General features: G+C 40.5%; 1 long non-coding RNA gene across 16 annotated transcripts in view; it reads left to right on the top strand.

The window, feature by feature from the left end:
- LOC107209285 overlaps window positions 1-26,294 on the top strand; it is a 36,208-nt gene extending 9,914 nt beyond the window's left edge. For 2 of the 16 annotated variants that reach the window (XR_004498937.1, XR_004498941.1), the window contains 7 exons: window positions 379-426; window positions 929-6,943; window positions 8,922-9,112; window positions 9,865-9,938; window positions 10,987-11,114; window positions 11,874-12,169; window positions 13,638-26,294. This is a non-coding gene — a long non-coding RNA (uncharacterized LOC107209285). The remainder of the gene's footprint in view (window positions 1-378; window positions 427-928; window positions 6,944-8,921; window positions 9,113-9,864; window positions 9,939-10,986; window positions 11,115-11,873; window positions 12,170-13,637) is intronic. The other 14 variants (XR_004498950.1, XR_004498944.1, XR_004498947.1 and 11 more) reach the window with 14 other exon arrangements.
- The last annotated feature ends 570 nt before the right edge of the window (window positions 26,295-26,864 follow it).

The raw sequence follows: 26,864 nt of genomic DNA, 5'->3' as shown, positions 1-26,864 counted from the left end.
ACACCTGGTTTATATTTTAATAGGTAGTTACATTGTATTGATTCAGGGTACATCATTGATGTTGAAAGTTAATAACTCAAATTATATCTATCTGCCTACATACATAATTGCATACACACTATAACACTGGAGGAATTTGCATTTTGCAGCACATTCTTTGTTCTTAAATCTTTTAACACACTGAGTTGTTCCTTTGAAGAAAATGTTATTGAACCACATGTTTAAGGAAAAGAGGCTTCTAAACTATATGTTTAAGCAATGAAATTGTTGAGTGAAATACAGATTTCTTTGTATCTCACACAAACCTTGCCACACGCCAATCTTAACCTACACATCGAACTGCCTTTTTTTTTCTTTTTTTTTTTTTTTCCCTCCCAGTTAGAAGGCAGAAATATGTGAACTGCTGAGAGAGGTGGGTACTTTTTGGTAAGTATGTTTAGATATGATCTTCAGATACATTTATTGTACTTTCAAATTCTTGGGATACTAATTGAGCTAGCAAACAATATCCCAGCTGAATGTCTCAGCTTCTTCCCTATTTAACAGGCTTTAGTGTAGAAGTATATTGTAGCCATCCTTCTACTAAACAATGTAGCTGAGGAGTCAGCAAAAAATGAAAAAAACATGTTAAAACCAAATTATAATTGCTGCCTTATATCTGACTCTTCTTGCTTTCTGCAGTCCTAATGAACTCTTTAAAGTTTTATTTATTTATTTTTTTATTTCTGACTGACAGATCAAAAATAATTAGCAGAATCAGAAACAGCCGGGAAGCTTGCAATAATGTGTCTAAATATTTCATATTGCTACTTATAATACCAGCCCTTCAGTTGTAAAAAGGAACCATTCCCTATTTATTCTGTGGTGGTTTATAAATACAGAAGGATAGATTTTTTTTTTTTTTTTTTTTTTTTTTTTATTTTCCCAGGGCCTGCCTCAGCGATGCCATAAATAGAGATTGAGCTATCAGGAGGGGAGAAAAAAAAAAGGAGAAAGAATAAAATAAAAGCAAAACCCTGGACAGGAATAGAGACAGACAGATAAATGTATAACTGCATCTGAACAATGTTACGTGGCACATTAGGAGTTGGTAAAAATATTTAAATCTATCGCATATTTATAACCTCATAATTAAAATACGTTCTTATCTCTCTCCTCTGAAAGGTTGCAGCTTTCTTGGAAGTATTTTGAGTGCATATTTTAAACTCCATGTCTTGAATTGAATTAAGATGAGCTGTTTTGCCCAAGAGTAAAGCCCTTGTTTACAATTTAATATTTAACTTTCAGCTGCCTACCCATCGCCATATCATTTTCTTTAGATTTCACCTCCTTACATTTGCAGCCTTTATTTAAAATGATGTTAGATTATATCAAATCCTAATTTCTTATCATAAGAAATGAGTCAGTATGATCCAAAACAGTCCCCCTGGTCTGATCGAGGTAAATTGGATGGGGATCTTTCACATTCAAAGGGTTAAAGCTAAACCGAAAACTTTAAATCAAAGAGATACCAGCAAACAGTGAAAAATGGTACATCTGCTCCTTCTTGACAAGCTTGCATTATATCACATGTAAGGAAGCCCAAATTTTTGAATCTAAGACCAGTTTTAGTTTTTAATAGGAAATAATTACATGGAACTTTATTTCCAGAGAGAACGTCCCTTCCAGCTACAGTGTTTTGCTTTGATCTAAGTATTAACTGGTAATAAAATAACCATATTTTGGATCCTAAGCATATTGATGCTTAGAGGAATGTTATGCTTTCAATCAAATTTTAACTTTAGATTATCCAAAGGTATTCATCCTTCTTTTGTCAGAAACCAATTTGCTCTCTTGCTCCTACAGCTACTCACATGTGGTTTGGTATACTTTGTTATTTTATAGTGGAATTTGCACTATCGAGGTGGAAAACTTTTAGATGGAATGAGATCATGTTCCAGCCTGGAAATTTGGGCTGTTTCTCACACAGGTCCCCAGTCCAGCTCTTCTTTACACTTGTGCACCACAACCATCGCTCACCTCCGAGGGCGACCACCGAGGCAGGATTTTGTTTTAAATATTCAGATTTTTCATTTTTTTTTTTTTTTTTATTTTTTTTTTAACATGGAGAATCAATCATTTGGACCCATCCTGAACAATTAACCTCCCCTTTATATTACAGCCCCAAGTGCAGTACTTTATAAAGACATGAAAAGGACATCCCAGTCAGCAGGACCTGAGCCCAGGCTTGTCACAGAGTATAAAAGGAGAGAGAAGGGGAGTTTTTATCTCTTTGCCCCGCCAATTCTTAATAGTTCTAAGTTTCAGTGTGACAATAAAACAGTTTTGATAACATAGCTCATGGGTTTCTCTGCCACATAAAGTTTTCTTAATAATAAAAAAGAAGAAACTTTATCCCTGCTAAATTAAAATAGGGCAGATGTTGGATATGGTTCATATTAGCCAGCCTTTCACCCCTTTGCCCCTGGCACTAAAGTTCTGACTTTTTCTTTCTACTATGTCTGTTTCTAACTGAAAGGTATTATTCCTGCCCTGGCTCTCTTCTTCTATTTATTTTTTCAGTGTCTAAAATTAAACCTATTCATTTAGTAATATACATTCTATTTCACATTGCTAAACGTGGCCAGAGAGGGGAAACATTTTCCAAAAAAGTGATGCACCACTGACCTTAAAAGAAAACATGAAGCAGAGAAAGCTGTTCTTAAAAGGTTTATTTCTAGAGAATTTTGTGGCTCTGTTGACATTATAGGGATAATGGCTGTATTGCAATGGGCTTTCAAGGCCCAAGAGGTTTATGTTTTCTTCTGACCATAAGTCTAATAAAATTTTAAAGGTGCACAAAGTCTCATCACTTTAGATATTTAAAACTAGCTTGAAAAAATCTCTTGGGAAACATATATTGTGGTGGATAGCCCCACTGAGAAAGCAGGGGATAGACAAAAAATAATACCTGGAGCGCAAACCCAAATAAACCCCCCCAGTATTTTTCATGCTAGCTCTATGAAAATCCTGGCTGTTAAACTCCCAAGGATAGTACAGCTCTTTTCTCCAGGACTGTGCAGATAGAATTTATTGTCCATTTGGAATGATCAAGTTTAGGCTAATAAAAGGCCCTCTGTAAGCAGAAATGCCCAAGTTGATGTTAGGCAGAGTTTTCAATGGTGGAGTTTATACAGGACGGGGGCTCTGCACTATTTGAAATAACTCCTATCCCAGCAGCTGAAGATGATCTGACACACAAGTAAATGTTAGCAGGCAGTGACTGAAGGTTAATCAGAGCTGCTTTCTGAGCTGGGTGCTTGGAAGCAGAAAAAAGTGAAAGCTGCTTTCTCTAGCCCTTCCCTATGCTAAGGTGCTGCTAACTTTTATGATTTTTTTTCCCCCTTTCCTCTTTTACTATCTGTCTTTGTGCCTGAGGGCCAGTGAAAGAACACTGCAGATTCTAGATTGCTTTCAGAGTTTCCCTTTGCTGATGATGGATTACCATGTCAATTTAAACGGCATAGGATTAATTTGTTTCAATGATTTCTCTTTAGGCTGAATGCCAGTCTTTTTTTCTATCTCTCTCCTTGCTCTGCAGAAAAAATAATAACAACAATAATAATAATAAATCCTTAAACCCCCCAAACACTTTTGAGATCCCATGTTAAAAAGACAATAATAGAAATAGACAAGTTAGGTGTAATGTTGCAACACAGTTGTAGGTTTGAGTGTTTTTATCTCGTTCTAAGGGGCTGCAGCATACAGTCAGTCACATTAAAATGAAATTGGATCCAACGTTTATTCAATAAATACTTGTCTTGTAGGTAATCCAGAACAGAGTGCTTTTGACACATAAGGACTTAATTTGTCTTGGATAACAAGTTATTAATATGGCACATTTAAACTTGCCACCTACAATAAGGTCATTTAGATCTATAATACGACTCACGAGAGAACTTCATAAAGCCAGAAACAAAGTTTGAAACTGCCTCTGAGGCGCGGAGCAGACGCACGGCTCACGGTTTGCTCTTTTCAGAAGAAAGTTCAGAGCAAGTAGGAGCCACCCAAACCCAAATGGTGTGCATCTGCTCCTCTTTGAAAGGCAAACGTAAATGGAGCAAGGAGGGGAGAAAAAAAAAAAAAAAGGAACCCAAACACACATTTTTGAATGAGTAAGCTTTAAAGCTGTGCTGCGTCTGCTCGCAAACTCATCGCAGCTTTGAAAGTGAAAAAACAACATTTGGTTCAGAGTGGAAATTCGCCTGCATTTGCACCCTACCTCTTCCATGTGCTTCACAATTTACTCGCTTTTAATAATAAGTGAGGAAGTTGGAACATAATCCAGCCATAAATGTTATTGCTGTAATTTGACTGCTCTGTGTTTGTTCGTGCATTAGTTGTATATGTAAAGCGAAGTGTGGATGGATGGTGGGGATCCCTGTGCAGCATGAGCAGACAGAGGTGTTGGGGAATTTCAACACCCAAACATCCTGCAGTTGTTTTCAGTTTTGGGGTGTTTAGTTTCAGAGCTGTCCTGACCCAGTGGTGCCTGCAAGAGGTGCATCAGGAGGGGAATGTTGTGGGCATGCTGCTCAGGACGCGTTTGGTGACTGGCAATTCGGTCTCCACACCGTGTCCCTGAGCTTTGTTATTCTGCTTCTCTGTACTAAGCTCTTGGTCGCTCTTGCCCTGGCAGATTCTGTCTCTTTAAGTAACTAAATCTCATTTTTAAGCTATTCCTGGGAAAAGGATGTTACACATGAGTAGAAAAATGCAGGCAAGAAAGGCTAATTGAATGAAAAGAGAGAATTAGGTTAAAAATAGAGTACAATCTAGTATCACATTTTCACTAGTGTAACCTGAAATGAAGGTGTCTCCAAGTCCCCAGTGATGCCAGAGTGTTTAGATGTTGGGCACAGATGGAGACACCTATTGAAATGTGTCTGAAGAAGATTAATAGGACTTGTCAGTGTTGGGAAAGCACTGCTTTGCTGTAAATTTCTACTAGCACAAGATGAATTACCGATGAATGCTCAGTTATCAACCCCATCACTATCATTGGACACTAAATCAAATTGAGCAGTTATCTACAATCAGAAAATTTCTTTTAAAAGTAGGCATACACCTTTAGGCTTAAACTCTTTAATAAGACAATATCCTCGATGGTGTGTGTGTGTTCATGAAGGGATATGATTTAAAGTTTCTATACAAAAACCTTCTGTTCAGAATTTAACTCCAAGTTCAGTGCGAAACCTGGGTTGTCAAACAATAGAAGATAGTCAGAAAATGCTGGTTATTTAATACAGAGTTCTGCTGGGGGCCTGATCCAAAATGCCATTAGATTTTGGTTCCATCCCTATTTACGAGGGGTTTTTTCAATCTGTGCTCTCTCCTTATTTATGGTGCTGATCAACACCCCTCACCCCCTTCTCTCTACCTTAAGGACTGAGCATCCAAATAATACATTGATGCAAAACAGCCATCATGACTCAGGATATATGTACAATAATAATACCACCCCCCAACATATTTAGGAAATTACAGCTTAATGTAATGAACTATGTGATGAAAGAGTCAATGAATAATATTTTAACTGAGAATTATTTCTTTCTCTCCTTTATGAAAAAGGAAACTGTCACAAACAAAACTACCACAAGCATTTACCAGCCCACTCCTGAAGAATATTACCTGCATTTACCATCTGATGCTGCTGAAGACAATGATATTAAATAAGCATTACATACTTTTACTTTCTAGGATTTCTTTCCCTCCCACCCAGGCACTGCATACTTTATCCAAGGAGATTTATCATGGCGTGTTTTCCAACGTCAATTTTTCCCTTTTATTAGAGACAAGGGCAGTCATTTGTGTTTAGGGAGGGAGACAGGTACAGAGCCTTTATCTGATCTGCGTCCCCAGCCACCACCACCACCTTTTTAATCGATGGCAGGTCCCCACTCTGGAGGATCTGGCCCTATCTGGGTTACTTCTTAGCCAAGGAATGCATCCTTCCCTTCATCTCCACATATCTCACCTGTGCTGCATGCTGCTTTTTGAGAAGGGAATAATACACTGCTTACCACACAGCACAGTTTCAAAGCCTTTGTGCGTTTCTCATCTCCAGCCAAAGCTTATTATTTACCACCCTAAAAATTTACCAGGATAAGGGGTAGCAGAAGTTATTTTCTTCATTTTTACACCCCAATTTTTATGCAGTGAATGCCCTGCACTAGGACCAGATTCCACTCAGATGGAAGTTATTAACTTTCAGCAGAATGGGGCCGATTTCAGCCAGCCACAGCCTGTGCCCTTCGAACACAGTCGCTTTGCAGCATCCCCATGTTTATTTTTTTTCTTTGGAGGGCATGATTCTTTAAACATATTTGTTTTACACAGAGCAGCAGTTGAATCCTAACTTTTTTTTCCCCCCCCAAACACGTAAAGAGAATATTAATAGGGAATATTAACAGAGGTGAGTGCAGCATGAAGCTAGTTAGGTTGTAGTAGCTGAGAAATATGAACTAGTGAACATAATCCATAAACTCCATTTGGTTACTATAATACTCCAATCTGTATTTATTACAACCCCACTCTGATGCTTATACAACTGCAATTGCTAGATTTATACACTCTAATGGTTTCACAATAGGAAAAACCTGTGTCTTTATCTTTCTTTTCCTGTCCAAAATAACCCCTTCCACATATACTTCAGGCTTCTCCGGACCTTGTCTGGGTTTAATCACAGGCTTTGGGACAAAATGTGCATTATTAAGAAGTATAAATATTTTCAGAAGCAATCAAAGGGTTGAAAGATTGATTCGGCATGTAGATTGGATTTAATTCGAAGCAGCTTTGTTCTAATGAGGACTACTGGGATACAAAGACGGCAGCCGCTTATGGCCACCAGTTGGGAACTTCGACTCGCTGCAGCAACCTGTCAAGAATTCCAAGAAAGTGCCAGGTATTGAGCAGAGAAGTGGTGGGGAAGATGGTGGTCTATTGTTTGCAGTCTCCTTCCGAGTCTGTGTTAAGATTTCCTAAATCTCTGCTTTACCATAATGACAATTCAGCTTCTTGCTGCCCACAGGGCCAAATCCTGCAGTCCCTCACTGTGGGGAAAACCCCTATGGACTTTGTGGGTGGCTTTGCCTTGAGGAAAAGGTGGCAAAGCTTGGCTGAGCCTCAACTCCAGCCAGTTTGGGAGCTGTGTAGCAATTTGTCCTGCTCCCAGACATGGTTGCTTTCACAGTGATTTGTTCCATTCAGTTCTGCCTTGTGCACTTCTAGATGTGATGGGACCTTTCCGCGTAGGGAGGTGTTTATCCCTAGGGTGAATTACAGCTCTGTGAGAGCTTGGAAGCTCCTGTCCTGGCTGGGTGACCCAGCAGAACTGCTGGACCCATCCTGCTTCCAGCCTGCAACGTCCAACAAAACATTCTTGGGATGATGCTGAACCAAAAGGGGCTCTTGACTGCTTTCCCCTCAGACTTAAAACAGGCCAGCAGTAAAATGTGAGTGTGGGCTGCGGGGGGTGTCACGTCACAGGTACTTGGTTTCCTAAATGCCGAGCGTACAGTCAGAATCACAGGATATACAGGATCAAACACGGACCAGTTTCTCTCTCCCCTTAGCCCCCCTGCCTACTTTTGTCCATAAAAGCAATAGAAAGAGAGAAAGCTTGAATTTTCTGAACTGTTTCACCCATCCACAGCTGGAATTCCAAAGCGAAATGAAAATGCCTTTAAAATCAACCCTACATGGGAGCCTGAGAGAACAAGTTTTCCTTTGTTGTAGGGTATAGTATTATTTGCTGTAGGTTTTTGATATACATTCTAAATTAGGCCTGCAAAGGAATGCTTCATCTTTAATTCATCACTCTCAGCTGAAAGAGATTAGCAATGTCTAGCACGCACCCTTCGTATGGTGCTGACCTCATCAAGTATGGCCTGAAATTAATTAGCCTCATTCATTCCAAATGGAAAAGGATAATGGAGCTGCATTTTAGAGATGACCATCACAAATTGTATGCAGCATATTTAAAATCTTTCCCCCCTCGCTCCCCTCCCCATTTAAAAAAAAAACTGTGTAGATTAAAATTCTTTCCAGAACTTGCAATATGTCGGAGTTATCGAGGCATTAGGAGCAGAAACCATTCTGGTTTTATTTGTGGAACTGGGAGCCACATTTTGTATGTGTGGCCGTAAAAGCAGCAAGCCTGTCTTAATGGCAGAACACCTGGAATTAATTTGATATTTCCAGGTGCTCTGGCAAACTGGGACATCAAGCACTTGATGTTTAAACATTCTTCCACTGGCTTGCTTAAATCAATATGAAAGTGGTGTCCCTTTGTCATTCATACATGCAAAGTGCTAGCACAAACTCCAGCTTGGCTTCAGAGTCCTACATCACTCATAATCTAATTAGAAATCAGAGCAGAGCTGAAGCAGCATTCTTTGTGGATTCTTGGGCAGCAAATAGGGATACTTGTCTTTTGTTTCCCTCCTCGATTGCATCGTTCACAAGCTTTCACACCACATCTCTAAAGGTGGTTAGGTGCCTCAAGATGTTGACAGGCATGAAGGACAAGATTATTTAGGTGCCTAACCCGGGTGATTTCAAATGGAATTAAGCAACTGGATGTTACTGGGCTGGGAGGGGGGATGGTGATGGTGTGGGGATGGGGGGGAAAAAAAAAAAGCGGCCAGTGCATATTAAAAGCTCTAATTTGTTGTCCTAAACTCTAGCAATGTGGGCGATGTTTTTCCAGGGTAAAATTGCCCGCAGGGTACATTTGCTGAAGCCTGTTAATTTCTCCTGAGGTCAGTGGGTACCGGGTGTTGGGCAGCACAGCCTCTCCGAGCCGGGCACGCTGGTCGCGTGCGCTCCGGCTGCTTCCCAAGAGATAGGGTCAGTGGTGAAGAATGTGGGATTTCCCACAGGAATTTGGAAGATGCCCATGTCTAAGACAGTGGTGAGGATTGGGCCAAAATCCAGATCTAACCTTGGATCAAGGAAGCCTTGATTCCTTCATCCGAGTAACCCTGTGTTGACCCACGGCTGCTGATGGATCGCGGACCTTCCTCTCTCCTCACTGTCCTGCATCAGATCACCAGGAGGACCTGAGAGTACTGTGAGTAAGAGATACATTTTTTTTTTCCTCACACCAAACAATTCATTGCAAAACGTCGGATTTTGAAATGACAAGGTCAAAATAGCTCATATCTGCAATGCTGGGGCCTGGGGAACATTCCTGCAGTTCTTATACCCAGGGCTGGAAACACAGGGAAAATATTTTGTGATATGTCCTATAATCACCTCATACCCAGAAAAATGGAGAATTAATTATTTCTCTTTTAACACAAACAAACATTTGTCTTCCAAAGACTCCATTCATTAAGAACTGCCATTGAATCCAAGATTGAACCTATTGTTATTAATCCTAAATGAATTCAAGTTTGTCTACCATGAACAAAGCTGCTCACCATCTGATAATCCAAATTTGCTCAGGAAAAAGAATGAGCAAATGTTAGAAGCAGCAGGTGAAATCATACCACAGTTATTAAGCCTTCTTTCAGGGGAAGCACAGGATAGATTAAATTGTTATGTTAGGCCATGTTGTGAGTCCACGTCAATTTTGTCTCAGATCTTATCTTAGCTTAGAACTGTTTCCTCCTAAATTAAACTAAACGTCGAAGACATGAGAAGCATATTGACCCAAAGATTCAAAACTTTGGATTCAGCAGACTTCTGATCTTTTGTCCACAGAGTATCAAGTTGTAAAGCTGTGGAATATTAAATGATCATGATTATCTTCAATTTGCCCAATTCATTTGTCATGCTGGGACACTGGCACAGATTTTCCTTGCTGTTTTTTTTTTTCAGAACCAGACATTGATCTTTCCTGCTAGCTGGTAGCATTTGCCACTGACCTTATAGACCGTGGTCCTGTCCTAACAGTAAGTCTCATGCACCAGCTGTGAGCTGTAATTCTGGCTCTGGTGCTCTTAACCTTTCTTTTGCAAACACCATTGTCCAATAAAGCAGCAAACAAAAATCTTACAATCAAAACAACTGAATTATGCTGGTACTTCGATCAGCTGTTATCAGGCACAGGCAGTTCTTGAGATTCAGAAATGCAGTGTAATTCACCTGGGATAAGAAATCAAATTTAAAAATGAGCTGAACAGACATTTTTAGGAATAAGTATATTTCTAAATAAACTAGCTTTTTAATTCCACCTTTTCTATATTAGAACAAATCAATATTGTCTGCACTTGGAGATGAGTTTCAACTGTCATAATTAAATATTATCCTGCTTTTTGCAGCGCAGCCAAACAAGGACTTTTACTCCTGACACAACAGTTTCCTCAAGTAGGGACAACTTACTAACTTATTACAGCAATGATTTAAGATCCACATGGTTTCATCATATTTTAGAAAACAAATCCCTACCAAAACACACAGCATGATTCATCCCTGGAGTCAGAGCGCTGAAGAGATGGAGTAATAGAAGAAACAATATATTTTAAATGCATTTAAAATACAAACATAATGATGATACATTAAATAATGTGATCTACCCAGCCGGACTTCTAATTACCTACATGCAAACCTCATATTCATTCATCACTTCATTCTCTTCAGCTGTAATGTTGGTTTTTGGTAGACACTAACACTGAGCCATAAGTTTGAATGGGAAGGGAAACAAGAACAGTGCAAGGCTGTATATTAGCTTAGACAAGTAGGATGTCATTTCCAGCCTGAATTTGTTGATGACACCAGGCATTAAGCAAGTAAATCTTCAGCCACTGAAGCATGAGTTTGCTGACTTTAAGTAATGACATCCAGGAGGTGATCCAGGAGTGGATTTACACCAGCAAGTACCTATGGACTCATAATGGCCACTTAGTCCTGTCCACAAAACAAGTCAAAATGGAGATTCACCTGTCCCCTGAAAAGAAAAGTGTTGTTTTTCCTTATTCTAGTCTCATTTCAAATGTTCAGGAATCTGGGTATCATCTTTGAGGATGGGGAAGGACTTTTGTCTCTGAAGAATCCAGCTCATGGAGTCACTTGGTCAATTCCCATTTGCACCCAGCAAAGACCATGGAGATGTCGAATGGTATAAAAAGGTATCAGCTCCAATCTGGGGCTGAGTGTGAGGCTGGGCCTTTCTGTGGGCTTAGATTTATTTCCATTTGTGCCAGATACTGGTGATTTATAGCGGTTTCACCCCAATCCCTGGACACTGCAGGTCCACATGCACGTGGTGACTCCACGTGCTGAAAGCAGAAGTGTGACCAGGAGCCATCACAGTTCTTTGTCCCACCTAAATAACTTAGCTCCCCTTCTGCAATGTTTTTCTTTCCATAAATCCTAATTCTACCATCCCTTTCCCCTAATAACAACATAAATGAGTACTCTGCAGGTGTAATTACGGTAATAGTTCTTTTACTGAAAATACTGGAAGCCTGTAACCTGTAATTCACTTTTTCTGATAGTCTCCTATTCTAACACTAGACATGTTATTTTAAAATGTCTAGGACCTGAAAGCTAAATTTATAGTGATAGATAATAGTAATGGAAACCAAGCATCCTCCTTAGCTCAGACTTTAGAGCTGTGCTGTATACCTTGACCAATTGTTGCCAATATCATACCCACCACTCTCACAGTGATTCAAATATCAGAGTTAAACAGGAGGAAGTAAAATACAACTCAAGTTGTTTATTTTAAGGTACGAATCTATGAAAACTCAAGACATACTAACATGCAGTGTCTTTTCTTGAATTTTTCCATGGCCAACTCTGGGGCACTTATTGCTTCTCCACAGTGAATATATATATATATATATATAATATTTCTGATAACATGAGCTCCTCTTCTTTTCTAGGGATGAACCATCACAAGACTGGGATTGGAAAGTGTGGGGAGCAAGCACTCAGGGAGATGGCTGATGCAGCTGGTTCCCTGGCCCTGGGCTGTGGCTCAGCTCTTGGTCATGGCACAAGTGACCAGAGGCCAGAGAAACATGGTGGGGACTGATTCTGTCTTGGCTATTCCTCATCAGTGCTTTGAGCTGCATGAAGCCCTGAGAACCAAGGCAACACGAGTGCACAACCAGGGATTTGCTCTTCTCATGGTCTGCACCCTCAGCACAGCACAAAGTTCCACCCTTTGCTTCTGCAGGTAGGAGCTCAATCTAATTTACAGATTTAGTTGTAGTTGGAAGCAAGGCAATAATCCTAAAATAACTCATGTAAATGGTCACCCTCTTCTAGAACAGACATTGTTTCTTTATTTTCTCTCCATTTTCTGGGTGAAGCAGCCAGTGTGAGGAGGCCATGCTGGCACATACCCCACTTGATAGCTGAGAAGAACAAACTGACAAATATTTTTAATATGCTATAGCTTACCAACATCCCAATGAATAAAGGACAAGTGAGATTTTCCACTGGTTATTCACAGATCTACACGAAGATGCTGGTAAACTGCTGTTTAGTCCAGAGATTGGACAGGAATAAATCACCAGATAACATACAAAATTCCTAGTGAAATCCTTTATGGAATGCACTCTAGCCCCAAACTCCTCCTGGAATAGGCACAGTAATGCTCCCAGAGACCTGGCAGCCCTTGTAGGTGAGCATATGGTCTGCTCAGCTCTCACAGCACTGCTGCACGGTGGGTAAAGTGCTCTACTGTCAGAGCAAACAGGGGGCTCTTTAATAGCATGACATTCTGTGCCTGCTTCAAACTCCATCACTACTCCAGAAATGGATTTCCCTTCTCTGCTGGAGCATGCACAGTTTGCAGGAAGTGCAGGACAAAAAGTCAGAAGGTCTCCTTGGATGGTGTCTGTAACCATCTCCCATAAAGCTTGGTAGGAGGGTCTTGGTGTGTCAGAAGTTGCATTTTCTGGTGATGCTACATTGCCTTCTCCATTCTTTTGAGATGTCCCCTGGTGCATTGTAACTTGCTCAGTAATTGGAATAGAAAGAGGAACCTGAAGGTAAAAATCCCGACGTTAATCAAGGCTGGCAAAGGGCAGAACATTAACTGCAGTAATTGTTTTTCTGAGGGAGTCAACAAAGCCGGGCTCGTCTGTGCTAGCAAACAGATCCTGTCCTGCCTCTGTGCTCCTCACACTGGCAGAACATTGCCCTGAAATCACTGGAGCAGGGATCGGGCCAGGAATGAGCAGCTAAGTTGCAAAGCAAATTAATTCCTGCCAAAAAAGTTCAGCTATGCTCAGAAGTATGTAAAGTGTCTGATTTGAGAAGTGTCAAGTAGCATTTGTGACCAATTATCCAAGATGAAGGGGGCAGAGCTATGTTTACATGTACTAATCTTCAGCCAAAGTTTGAAAACTCTAATTCATGGACACGCATCAAATTTCCTTTCCAGGCTTGGCATTTGCCTGTACGCACGCATGCACATTGCTCGGGGATGACAGGAAAACATGATTATGACTTGCAAATAATACAAATAAAAAAAAAAAAAGGAAAAGCGAGAAGAGCTGCCATGCAGCAGCAGTATGGTAATTAAACCTATACTGTGATATGTTAAAAGAATCATGGACCACTGTATGAGTAAAATAGCTTTATCAGCTGTGCTGAAATATGATGTGTGGTGTGTCTGTATTGTTATTTTTCCACAGCCTGTGAAGCCTTGGGAAATGATCTACACAAAAGAACAAGAAGTAAAAGCTGCCTCTGCCATCTTCTGTTTAATTAACATAGGTATACCAATTTAATGCAATTAATCAAGATAGGAGGGATTAAACAGTAACTCAGCTGACAATGACAGCGTTAGCATGGCTGTGGCATAAGGAGGGCTGCAAAATGAGAGTGGTGACTGGGAACACTGTGAGGAAATGTAAGCTGGCTGAAGTTTTGGGAGGTTTATGCAGATGTACTGAAATTTAGGGGCAGCTGATTCTTCATGTGGCCAAGTGTTTATCTGCCCCTGCCCTTTCCTTTACCCTCTCAGACCTTCCAGGGTAATCCCCAGAGTGGCAACAACTTTTAAAGCGATTCCTCTTTCTTCTAACAGATTCCTGATGCTAAAGGTCTGACCTTAAAATGAGCAGTGCATAGGGCAAGAGTGGGTACTGCAGTGAGCTTCTGGCCTTCAACCCTTCCAAATACAGCTATTTTGGTAACCAGAACACTATATTCATGATGGGTGAGGGAACAGAGCCTTCCAGTGCAGGGCTTCTCAGCACATTAACTCTATCAGTGCTGGATTTCTTGGTCCCTATGCAAGTTTGCCTGTGCCTATTTAAGACCATAAATGCAGCTTTGCAGAGGTCTGCTGCATTCTGTAACTTCATGGTTGTGCTTTGCTGCCTGATGCACCTGAAGAGTGGACTGAATCCTGTGGATTTCCATGTGGGTCTGGGAAGGACTGTAATCACATGCAGCTGAGAGCAGCTCAGACATGGATTTCTTCTTGGCAGGAGAGGCACAGCCTGGTTTGCTACAATGCAACTGTCCTCATTAATGTTCTTCAAGCCCTGATGTACTGGGACCGCCATCGTTGGGTCAGAAGATGGCTGAGTTTTCCAGGCTCATTCTCTTGTCTTCAGAATGTTAAATTGGGTGATAATGAGTAGTAACTGTGTCCTTTTTTATGGTGAAGTTGACACTTGCCTTCTAGTAAACAGACACAGAGATGACCCTCCTCATTTCGCACAGGTCACCAAACAGCCCCGGAGTGGTAGGGGTTATTGGCCATTTACCAAACTCTGTTTGACTTGGGTTCATGGGTGAGAGATGAAAGGCTCTATATTGCATTACCAATCCCTGGGGCCAGCCAGTCTCCCTAAAGAAGCGTTTCATTTAGCAAGGGAACTGCTGGCCATGGGAATCGGAGACTTGGGAAAAAGAGGACACAGTTTCAATTGCAAACGTTTCCTTAGGGCAGATGTCTTAAAGCCACACAGAAGCTCACTGCTTCAGTGTCACAATAGTTGCTCCAGGACACTTAATGACCAGCAGATTTTCCCCTTTAATTAATCTCCCCTTTTCCCAAGAAAACATCCCTTAGGTTACTTGTGGTGTTTCTGCCTCTACCCTGCTGTTTTGTCCATCTCCTTGGGGCAAGACCAGTGCAGCACTTGTGAAGTGTTACCTTTCCCAAGAGCTTCAAAATTGAAACAGATGAATCAAGTAGCCCTGGTATCACACTTAGAGGTGTTGGGCTCTTGTGAGGAGAAATGAGTATTCCTGAAGTGTCCAAATATTTTCCTTACCCCAGAGCCAAGAAGCTGACTGATTTTCTTGGTTATAGTAGAGTGGTCATTGCTATTGGGGTAGTCCAAGTGCTGCCTTTTTACAGATAATGGTTTCAGTGATTGATGGCTTCAGGAAGAAGAATATCTGGTTCAGAACAAGAATTCAACCCAGACTTGCCCTGAATTTCCTATGATATGAAAATCCAGTGTTGTTCCAAATTCTTAATCACTGATTAAAATCGTCTTTCACTTTCCTCCCTTACTGTCTGTGATGTGACTCATGAGACATTCAGAAGTTGCACTTGTTTGATAGTTTTACATCATGGTTGTAATAGTGCATCTACCAAGTCAGCAGGTTTTTTTCTGCCTTTGTTTATTTATTTACCACTCCATTCCCAGCAAGTTCTTGTTACCCAGTTCCCACTGACAACAGGGGAAGAGGCACAGGTCAGCTCAGAAAATGAACGACTAGAAGGTAAGTGAAAAGAATAGTAAATGCAGGCCATTCATGTAACAGGATCCAATTCATTTTTATGCCAGGGAGATTTTTTAAATGGGACTTCTCCCAGTGGAGATCTCACAATGCTCAAGGCCTGTTTCACTATAAAGACAATACATAATTATTCTGGGCTTATTATTATTTTTTATCACTCCTTTTCCAGTTGCAGGGAGTGAGGGCAGAGATGAGATCAGGACCCAGTTTATTGCTGTGCTGGCTGTGCAGCACACAGGGCTGCAGGACCCTGTGGAGTAACAGGTAAATACAGCCAGGCTGAAGGTTCAGGTGACAGGTCTGAGATGGGAGAATCCATCAACAGCAAAAATGGGAACTCAGCCTCCTGAGGCCTTCAGCCCTGGGCTCCTGCTGCTTGTTGCTTTCAGCATCTTTTCTTTTCACACTTATTTTGAATCGCCCAAATGATGAATTGAAAAAGTGCCATGTCATTTGAAGCACTCTTTATTGTGTTTATAGGAAACAGATTATCTGTTCTCTCTGGATAGTGGAAAGTGAGTATGATGAACTCATCTGGAGAAAATGTAGGTTGGGTGTGACAGAGAAACTTGTGTTTTATACCACAATGACATCTTAATTTCTGGTTTTGGTATGACAGACTCAGTGATACTGAACCATCCTGGTTCCTGCTTTCAGGCTGGGGTCACAAGTTGGACTTGGAAGAAGAAACTTCCATGCAGAGATGTGACTGCAGTGTGAATACTGTGCCAGGGTAAGAGAGATTTTGTTTAATGTGGGGTTTATAAAATATGTAAAGTCCATACAAAGTCTGTTGCTCACCCCAGCCTAGTTAAACTGTGTTTGACCACTACTTGTTGAACCCAGTAAAATGTGTACCACAACAACACCTGCTCTAATTATATGTTGTTTTGCCAGGTCAGCCCTTTAGGATTTAGCATTTAATTCATAAAGGATTCTATAACACATGCCCAGTCGTGCCCCATCTCTACTTCCTGATGATTTGGGTGATTTTCTCTCCCCAATTTATATTTTAATTAGTTGTAACACTTCTTTGCTTTCTAATTTGAACAACAGAGACTTAAAAAAAAGAGAAAAGCTAAAAAATAACTCTCAGAATCTGAATGGATACTCCTTAGAATTTTCTCTTCAGTACTTGCAGGTCCTGGGTTAGGTGACATTTCATGTTGACTGCTCTGTGTTAGTTCTGCTCAGGCAGAAGGTAGTGACAGTGTTATAGGTTTCTTTAGAGATAAAACCTACAGAGTGTCCTAAAGTCCAGTAACAATTCAATACCAGCAACTTCCCCTCTGTGCTCCTACCATTGCTTTGAACCAATTTATTTATTCATTTAGGCTTTAAGTACTCAGATGCATTCCTTCTTGCTGCAGCAGCAGGGGTACAGGAAGGGTGTTTGAAACCATGCAGTCATTTCCACCCTGGATTTCATGAGGAGTTATTCTTGTCTCAGAGAATGACGCACTCAAATATCCCTCTACGGATTCCAGGTGAGTTAGTCACATTTAGATGCTTCCAAGTAATACACAGGAAGGTGGTGAGAAAATGAGGAGTCTCTGCCTAGTCACAAAAAAAAAAAAGCTCAGAAAATGTAGATCTGAGCAAATTACATGTACTAGCCCTCAAAATATTCTAAAAAGGCCTGGGGTCAAAGAGGTTTTACCTTAAAAACAGTAGGGATGCACAGTATTTACTTTACTGACTGACCCATCAGCTGCTCTCTGTCCCCAGAAACAGTTCAGGAAATAACTGGAAGCATCTGAAGACATAAAAAGGATAATTAAGTTTCATTGTGGAAATAAGAGGGTAATCTGTCCAGACAAATCTAGGACCCAGTACTGAGAGCCGTAGGATCTGAATATAAAAAAATGAGTAATTTTGAAAAAAGATGTCTATCAGGGCTGTAAATTCAGAGAGTAAAAAAGTAGCTTTCCTTAATAGACCATCTCTCTCTCCATCTCCCTCTAACTCATTTTCTTATTCTCTTTCTTCCTTTTGTGCAATTGCAAAAAAAAAAAAAAAAAAAAAAAGTGTGCAAAATCTGATATTGAGAATACTTTAGCTTCATTTCAATCTTCTATTCTCCAAATGTTTTGTTCCAAGCGGGAAGATTCCCCCTGGGAGATAACCTCAGCCACGGCTGCACGAGGCTTGTGGGGTGGCTGATTTGCAAAGGAACAACTGTATTTTGAGGTGTCTGTGAGGCAGCCAGGTCCCCTCTCTTCTGAGGCTCTTAAAGATATTTGTGAGCTGCCACGAGAAATCACCTGGGACTCAGAGCAGACCACAAGTGCTTAGGACAGTGTTTTCTCTTCACCTTTTTTTGCTGAGCAGAATTGCAGCGCTATAAACAGATGTGAGTTTTGCCTCATTCTTAGGTCCTGTGAGTTATGAAAGCCCACTCCAGTTGTAATGAATGTATAGATCATTTTGACCAGATCATAATCTATTAGTAAATAATGCTCTCTGAAAATGTATAGGTGAAATAAAGAACTTCTTGCTACTATTGCTGTATTGGTATCAAGGATTATTGTGGAGGCCAACACAATCCTGAGGCTTTGTGCTGCTGACATTTAAATAGAATGCAGAATTAACTACAGGGTTTGGTTAGCAAATTCCCTTTTGGATTAGAATATTCAGGGTTTACACTGCTGGAAACAGAACTCAAAACTTTACAAGGCTCACCTGTGCCTTGGCTTCAGCTCACTGACACCCTCACTTGTATTTATAGAATTTTTCCATTAGATTCCTAATTTTGGTGGTGATATTAATTAGCAAATCACACAATACTTTTCAGAATGAGTAGAGGCTGATAGAGCAAACCCCCATAACACCTATGACTTTTCTTCACTATCCCTGGAGGAAGCCCAAGGGTAACAGACTAAGACCTAAGGCAATTGTCAGCACAGTCTATAGGCCATGGGAAGGTTAGGTTTAAAGAAGATGTCACTTTAGGGACATCTGTGTGACACATGCTGCAGTGTCCAGACATTGGAGACTATGTTTTTACTCTAAATCTAGAGAGGAAGTCACTAGGAAAAAAAAAGGGAAAGAAGCACGGGGGAATAAAAGTACTTTTGAAAGAGAAGAAATCTACATTTCAATGAAAATCCTTTCAAGGCATTTCAAATAAGAGTCTGAGAGAAATAATTACAAAGTTTGGAGAGAAAGAACGTTAGCTTTGATATCTTTTTCTTCTATGAAGCAATTAAAATAAGCAATTTTTCAAATACTAAGCAGAAAATTACTAATGGCTGAACCCAAAAGCTTTCATTTCCTTCTTGGGGCCTTTATTCTTCTAAAAAAAGACAAAAAAAATGTGAAGGTGGTTTTCCAGATAGATTAATGCATAAAGCAGTCGCTAGTTGGATGTCATAAAAACTACAGCAGCATAGAATAGCTGAGATTAAGAGCTAGATTTAAATCATGCAACAGTCCAGTTAATATCAATGTCTAATTAAGAAATGCATAAGAAGTCTGTAATGTTGATTTGATGGAGAAAAACTCTAATAGGGTTTCTTTTGGAATTTTCCATTTCAATTGCTGTGTAGACTTTTAATGGATGTTCTATCCAGTCTTTGGTATTAGCAGGAATCATCCTCAAATTAAAGCCAAGGCCTAAAATGGGACACAGGTAGACAAATTAGCTGGTCTGGGAAGCAGCCTGGGTAGAATGACAATGTGAGCTGAAGCCGAAATTTTAGTACAAATAAAAGAGAACAAACGCCTGAAATCTGGCGTGGAAACCCTCTCTGCCTCTCGTTTGAAACAATCTAAAACCCTGTAATTTGAAACAATGCGATGTTAACCCATTTCCCCACCTCCCTAAGCCTGCAGAAATCCCTGACAATTCATACTTAGACACCTAGACCACTAAGCATTATTAATTAGTCTTTTTTATTTAAAAGACTTTCCATAGTTATGCATATTAGTAGTGTGTAGAGGTGGGTTCTTCTCTGCTTGTGATGGGGTTTGGAGCACACAGGTCCCTGTCACCATCAACCAGCACCATTAACCTCCCACTCCTCTCTGGGTAACTCAATCTCTTAAACCCCTGAAGCAAAACTAAGCCTAAGTGTCTTCTGTGTCCCATGGATCATCCAAGATGTTTGGTCTCTAGATATGAAAGGGGAACTGGTTTTGAGCATGTTGCTAATGCCCTGAAGTTGCTAAAAGAGGAGCAGGTTAACTCTCAGTATGCACAAATCCACTTAGCAAAGAGGGGAAAGTAGCAGTGGATTTGTTATCACCACTCAGCTGTTGATCCAACAGATCCAGAGGGAATGATCTCAAGGATCCAGTGGCACACTCAGAATAACTCCTCTGACCAATGCATGCTGGGGAGTGATTTTAAAGTTCATTAGAACACATTAAAATATAATACATTGGCCATGGCAAAGCAAGGCACTTGATTCCATTGGAATGGACACATGTCTTTTTCCAGTACTGAATCCATCCAGAGACCTTTCAGAATGAAATCATTAAGTCTTGTCACTTCCACAGAGAGCAGAAAAGACTGGAGGTGAAAATCAGAATAACAGTGAAATTTTATCACTTTTATTTTTGGGTCATTGCCTGGAATGTCATGGTCCAAATTCATGCCTGACATTGCTCCATTGATCCATGAGGCACAAATAGGTCATATTAAAGAGTGATATCATGGCCCTGGGGGATGCCCCAAGGACTTTTCTCCTTAAAAGAGATGGGAACAAGGATGTTTTCAGTCAGGCATCTGCCTTCTCAATGGTACAGGAGGTCTAATGTGAGGACACTCAGGCCATCAGAGGAGTCTGAGGTTTTTTACCCTGCTCTTGACTGTAAGACAGGGAGGTGCCATGGGTTGGGATGATGCTAGAGGGTTGTTCAGGTGGAGCTCTAACAGGGTGCTTTGTCTGCAACCTTTAATAGATTTTTGCAATACTTAGGGAAAAAACAAGAGGATGAAGCAGGCTGTCTTCTGCAAACATGTACAACAGAAAAACCCCCAAACCTTAACTTATCCAACACACCTGAGAGCCACAAATTCTGTTACAGTTTTGCTAAATGAGGGGAATATTTCTCCCCTCCTCTATAAAACCATCCTTTTAGACATTACTGCAGTCATGACCTCACCGCAGTTCCTGGATTCCTTCTGAAAAGATTAAAATGAACTAATACACAAATGATCTCATCACAGCATAAAGGACATCTTACACAGGGGGAAAAAACTAATCAGGAGAACTTCAGTGCTGCATTTGTAGTAGCAGTAGAAAAAGAACTGTAACACCACTGCAGAAAAACAAACTAAAGGTGCCAGAGAGGCATTTTTCCATCCTATGGACCATTTGGATTTGTTCTTCCTGATCCTGCCTGTCACACCTGTCATCCTCTTAGCTATCTCCACATCTATCATCTTTCCTTTTTTCCTGCCTTCTCCTACAATTTCTCTTGTCTCTTCTGTGCCCTTCCCACCTGTTTTAATATTCCTGGCAACTTTGAATTTTATGCACTACTATTCTGAACTACATCCAAAATGTATTTTGCAGAGTCCATACACACAATCACCTGACACAGAAGTATTCACACATACTTCATCTGCAGTTTATGTTATTCTGGATTAAGAACACCTTTTCTGTGCTTTCATACAGTTCTCAGGCCAAGGGGTCATGGGTGGTGACAGCTCTCATCTCCTTTGGAGCTGTTGTATCTTCTAAGAGAAATCAGGGAGATGAGTTGGGAGAGATGCTTTACTTTCTTTGGTAGGAGAATCTATAAACTGACATTTATGTAAGTGAGACTCTCACCACATTTTTAATGTTGTATCACATTCTGAGGCTGGAAAGTAGAATATCTTGGAACTAGGTGATCTTTAAGGTCTTTTTCAACCCAATGATTCCATGATCTTCAGAACAAGATGAACATAGTGTTATTAATGCAATCTTATCTCTCGTGCCCATAGGTGCTCCTCAGCTCTGCCTTGAGGTGACACCGTTAAGCAAGAGGTGACAAACCGGTTTCCTTTCTCAAGCTGAATGTCACGTAACAGCCCAGGGGCCCGTCCTGGTGGGGCTTGCACCCTGCCTTTTCAAGGGGAGAGGTGCTGCTGCAACCCCTTCCCACCCTGGCAGGAGGAACTGAAACTGCTCATTTACAGCTGGGACATTTCTCAGGCAGGAGGAAAGGCAGAAGGCATCAGGCTGTAGGGAGGGATCACAGCAGCCACCTTGAGACACTGGCAAAGAAACCTCCAGAACTCACCCAGAGGAGATGAGCTCCCAGGGCTAGACCATGCTGGTACAAAGGATGGTGGTACCTTTCTGTCTACCCAACAAGACTGGCTACTCCTAAATGGGAGATTTCATCCAACCCCAAATGTTCTGCAGTTGTTAGAGCTGCTTCAGTGAAGAGAGCCTTGAGCAGTGATGGGAGTTATAGGATATGTGCTGCAGCATTAGGAAAGTCCAAAAAGCCCAAGGAGCAGTGCAGAGCATCTGTCACCAACGAGAAAATAACGTGAAAAGCTGTTCTAATTCCTGTCCCCAGCAGCCTAACTGGAAGCACAGAGTTCCCAAGGCAGAGAAGACTTGGAGAACTTGGGATCTTCAGTGAGATCTCTCCCCAAACCCTGCAGATTTACCAGGTCAGCTCAGTCCAGGCCAAAGTTGCCGGGAAAGGTCCTCGGCTCTACTCCAAGTTCAGCGCTCTATTGATTGGAAGAGCTATTTATTGTAGATCAGGAACTTGAGCCAAGACAGCTGAAGCTGCAGGGTCTAAATGTCTATTCCCGACCCAGAGATAAAACAAATGGCCAGTTTTAGCCTAATCATCACTTCTGCCTGAGAAAAGAGAAACTCTTTGAGGTAAGTTCCCTTGGACATAATTCTTTCTTTCTAGGTTAAAGAAGGGCTGCAGCTAATACATATCCTGAGTCATAATGTGGATTTGCACCTTTCCTGTTAAGTAGAGCTGGTTTATGTCCAGAGGATCCCTTCTCTCCCTAATGCTCACTCATATTGTTACAACTTCTACATTAGTTGCAGGTGTGAAATGCCAACTGATCCACACTTCTGGTGCTGTCAGCAGGGGAGTAATGTGTGTCAAAGGCCTGCTTCTCAGAGGGGAGGTCACCCACATCTCCATTTGCACATCTGCTTTGCTAAACGCAGAACTCTGGAGGTTTGAAAAGCTCCAGTGTGCACAAAATGGGATGTGATCACTGGGGGCATGCAGAAGGAGCTGCTTGTGCCTGTCATTTGGTGGGCAGGACACAGAATGTTCCCTCTGTACAAAATTCCTCCTGCATTACAGCAGGTGATGTTTTACTTGCAAGTTCTGTATTAATGAGGAAAAAAACTACTCTTCCACGAGGAGATGGATACCAAGAGGTTAAAAAAAGAGCCTCACACATTCAGCAGCTTCAGAAAGATGCTAATATTCAGCATGTCCCTGCTTGGAGTGTGCAGCCACCAAGATGAGGAAAGTGCCAGCTCAGAGCTCCTGGAGGGACCGTGCTGCTGGAGCCTGCCTCACACAGAGGCATCCTGCTTCGGTTCTGAGGGCTTCCAGAGGAGCTTTCAAATGTTTCTATTTCCTGCTGTTAGTGGATTTTTTTCATACCTTGGAGTAAGTCTTCTGATGATAATGTGTTTGCAGTTGATGCCTAGATAATAGTTCTTGCTCAGGGGACCTCTGATACACAGTATTTTATGCTTTCTTCGTTTTATATGAGATCAAAACTCGTCCCATATATACATATATGCCTAATTCTTTCTTGATTCCTGCTAGAATTTAGAATATGCCTCAGTATCTGCCATAAGGATGTCCACAAGTAATCTATACAGAATATTTTTTGGTCTTAATATATTTGGCCTTTTATAAATATATGTCATATGTTTATGACATCATGATTCTGGTTACTCTGCACTAATAGGACTTTTTAAACACATGCCTCCAAGCATCATTCACCACTATGTACTGTATTATCCTCTCTCAGTTGAGTATTTCAAAATATTTTTTGGGGGGTGATAGTAAAAACAATATTGACCTTTTTTATCCAAAATGAGAAAACAGGGACTTGGTCATCAGCTGTATGCTGATGTTATATGGCTGTAACATCATGTTACATTGAATTTAGGCCTTGTATCTTCACAGTAACTTAGGCAGAATTGAAGAAAAGTGATTTCTAAAGCCCAAAGCATAGTGGGGAGAGTCATGAACTGAGCACATAGGTCAGAGCATGTTCCATGAACACCTGAAATTCCAGCCCTGAGCCTCTGCTGCTCATAATGGACATCTCTTTAAGGAAGCTGTTGAAAATAATTTTCACAGGAATCAGAAGAGATTCATGTTTATTACTGAGGAAGGAGAGCCCTTGCATTTTAAAGAAAAGTTTGTTTCTGGAAAATGCTCCGTTATAGAAGACAGAGTGGCTGTTTGGCTCTTTGTGGAAATGTCTGTTGAATTCAGAGGTGGCCTTTCCCCTGAAATTTACACCAGAAATTCAGAAATTTCATCTTTGATCTGAACAGCTTCCTTACTTTCCTGAGTAATAGGAGTGACATTGGTTTTCCTGGGCTGTATGTTATAGACATAAAAGACCCATGAAAACAAATGGAGAAAGGGATACTGATTTTCTTGGAATGAAATACAGAAAATTTGGGCTTGGAAAACATTTGAGTATAATATGCCGAAAGTTTAAAGAAGCATTTTTAAAGAAACATTTTCCGAGAGCATGCCTGTTAGTTTTATCTTTATTTTTTGCCATGTATAATTATGAGAAACACACACAACTCATAAGATCTTTTAGTTTCTGTTGAGAATTGCCTTCTCCAAGATAATTCTGTACATATTACTTTAGCCCACTGGGTATCATGTAGGGAAGGTGTAAGATTATGCACATGAATATTTCTGTCTACCACTTATGCGTGCTGAGACAATATCAACTTATACTTTCTCCTGTCATTGGTCCTTATTCCATAGAGGGTGTTCTTAATTACCAGCAAGACAATTTGGTAATATCATGTAAAGTTTAACAGCATAATTTCTGTGATGATTTACACCTGCTAAGGATCTGAATACTGGATTTTAAAATATATTTTAAGTTTAGAAGAAAGAGTATTTTTTCTACAAGATATTATTTCTATTTTTAGTAGAAATACTCTCATTTATTTAACTTATTGGCACAGTTCTTCTAAATGAAATGGAGCTTTTGAACATGAAGACACCATTTTTACACATTTTCACTGCCCTGAAAAATTTAGAGCACACTTCTGTACTGGATTAAATCAACTCGAGTCTAAATGCCTAAACACTATTTTTGACAACTGTGCATGAGGGACGTGCCTGTACAGGGATTCTAAAGAATAAAAAAACCTAAAAATATCTCAGCTGCAAAGAAAATTCCCTGTATTCCTTCTTACACTTCGTAATAGTGGCTATATATAATATATATATATTTTAACCCTCACAGGTTTATCCCTAATTCTGTTGGAAATTATTGAAATAATTACATTGACTTTAGCAAACTCTGTTTCCTACTGTATTAAAGGCAATATTTGTGCATCAGATTTGCTGGTGATGTCCCACTAATGATACAGGTAATTTTATCAACATGTCAGGGAGGGTAAGTGCCCAATATAAAGGTGTCAGAGATCCACAAATTACAGTCTATTTGTAATGGAAATAAAACCAGGAATTCTTACTAAGAATCATGAATTTCTTTATAATTGGTTCCACATTTGGGCCAACTTTTTCCTAGATTGTCTACAGAAACCCTGCAATTCTTGGGGCTTCTGATGGCAGTTATGATCACAACAACACATCTCATTTCTGATAAAAATTACTTACTTTGGGAAGGATTTTCTTGTTCTCAAATTGCTTTTCTTTAGTCTTTATCTACAACTATTTTCTTATCCTCCTCCTCATTTTCTATTTCTAATATAAAAACAGGAGTCCTCATCAATTTAGAAGAGCAATAAAACTAAAGAAAATCCAGGCAGAACTGTTGAGCATGGTCTATTTTAAAGTTCCAACTCAGATAAAAAGACTCTGGTTTGTGCTGAACCTCACTCATTGACTCAGTTTTCCATAGTGCATTCAGTGTTGTAATAATGCAAATCAAATACAATTTTAATAACTCCTTCCATTAATGTTTTAAGACTGCAACACTTATGAGCATGATTCTAATTGCATGATTTTGCTACAGGCAAGTTTTATAGATCTGCCTGATCTTTGGATATTTGCACCGTTTGGATTATTTTAAATAATTAATTTTTGGAAGCATTTCAGTCTCAGTAACAACAGTTGGGTTTGATAGTGGTTGTCTTGTCAGTAATTGTATGTATCTGCTTCCATGCCAGGATAAACTAGATAAATTTAGAACTCTTTGGAAGGAGGTGGCTGAGGTTTATTCCATGGCAAATGTTATGGACAACCTTCTTAGGAGGGGAATATTTATAGACTGTGTTAATACAAGGAGCAAAAGAGGTTTAAAGTGAATAAAATTCTATCATGCAGCACAATTAGTTAATTAAATTGCAGGACTTTCTGCCAAAAGAATACCAAAAATATAATCAACTTAGGATACCATTAAACATTCTTGTTTTATACAACTTCTATTGCCAGTCTCTAATGCAGTGGAAAATACTTCATGAGAAGAATTAGTTTGACTTGAGACATTTTTCTGTATGTCTTCTGGGAGTTTCTGCCACAGGGGCTGTAGAATCATGGAGTCATTAAGGCTGGAAAAGACCTCTAAGATCATCAGTTCAACCATTAACCCAACACTGCCAGGCCCAGCACTAAACTGTGTTCCTAAGCACCATATCCATCCACACATATCTTGGACACCTCCAGGTATAGTGACCACTTCTTCTCTGGGCAGCCTGTTCCAATGCTTGACCACCTTCCCAGTGATGAAATTTTCCCTAATATCCAACACAAACCTCCCCTGGTGCAGCTTGAGTCTTCCTCTTGTCCTATTGCTTGTTACCTGGGGGAAGAGACTGGCCCATACCTGGCTGCAGCCTCCTGTCAGGGAGTTGTAGACAGTGATCAGATCCTCCCTGAGCCTCCTTTTCTCCAGGCTGAACACCCCAAGTTCCCCCATGCTGCTCCCCAGAGGAGATGGTGAGGGGCTTGCAGGACCTCTGGTGTGAGCCAGCTGCTGTTTTCAGGCAAGG

This window comes from Parus major, chromosome 10, assembly GCF_001522545.3.
Source record: "Parus major isolate Abel chromosome 10, Parus_major1.1, whole genome shotgun sequence".
Classification (NCBI taxonomy): domain Eukaryota; kingdom Metazoa; phylum Chordata; class Aves; order Passeriformes; family Paridae; genus Parus; species Parus major.
This window is presented reverse-complemented; position numbering and strand designations above follow the sequence as displayed.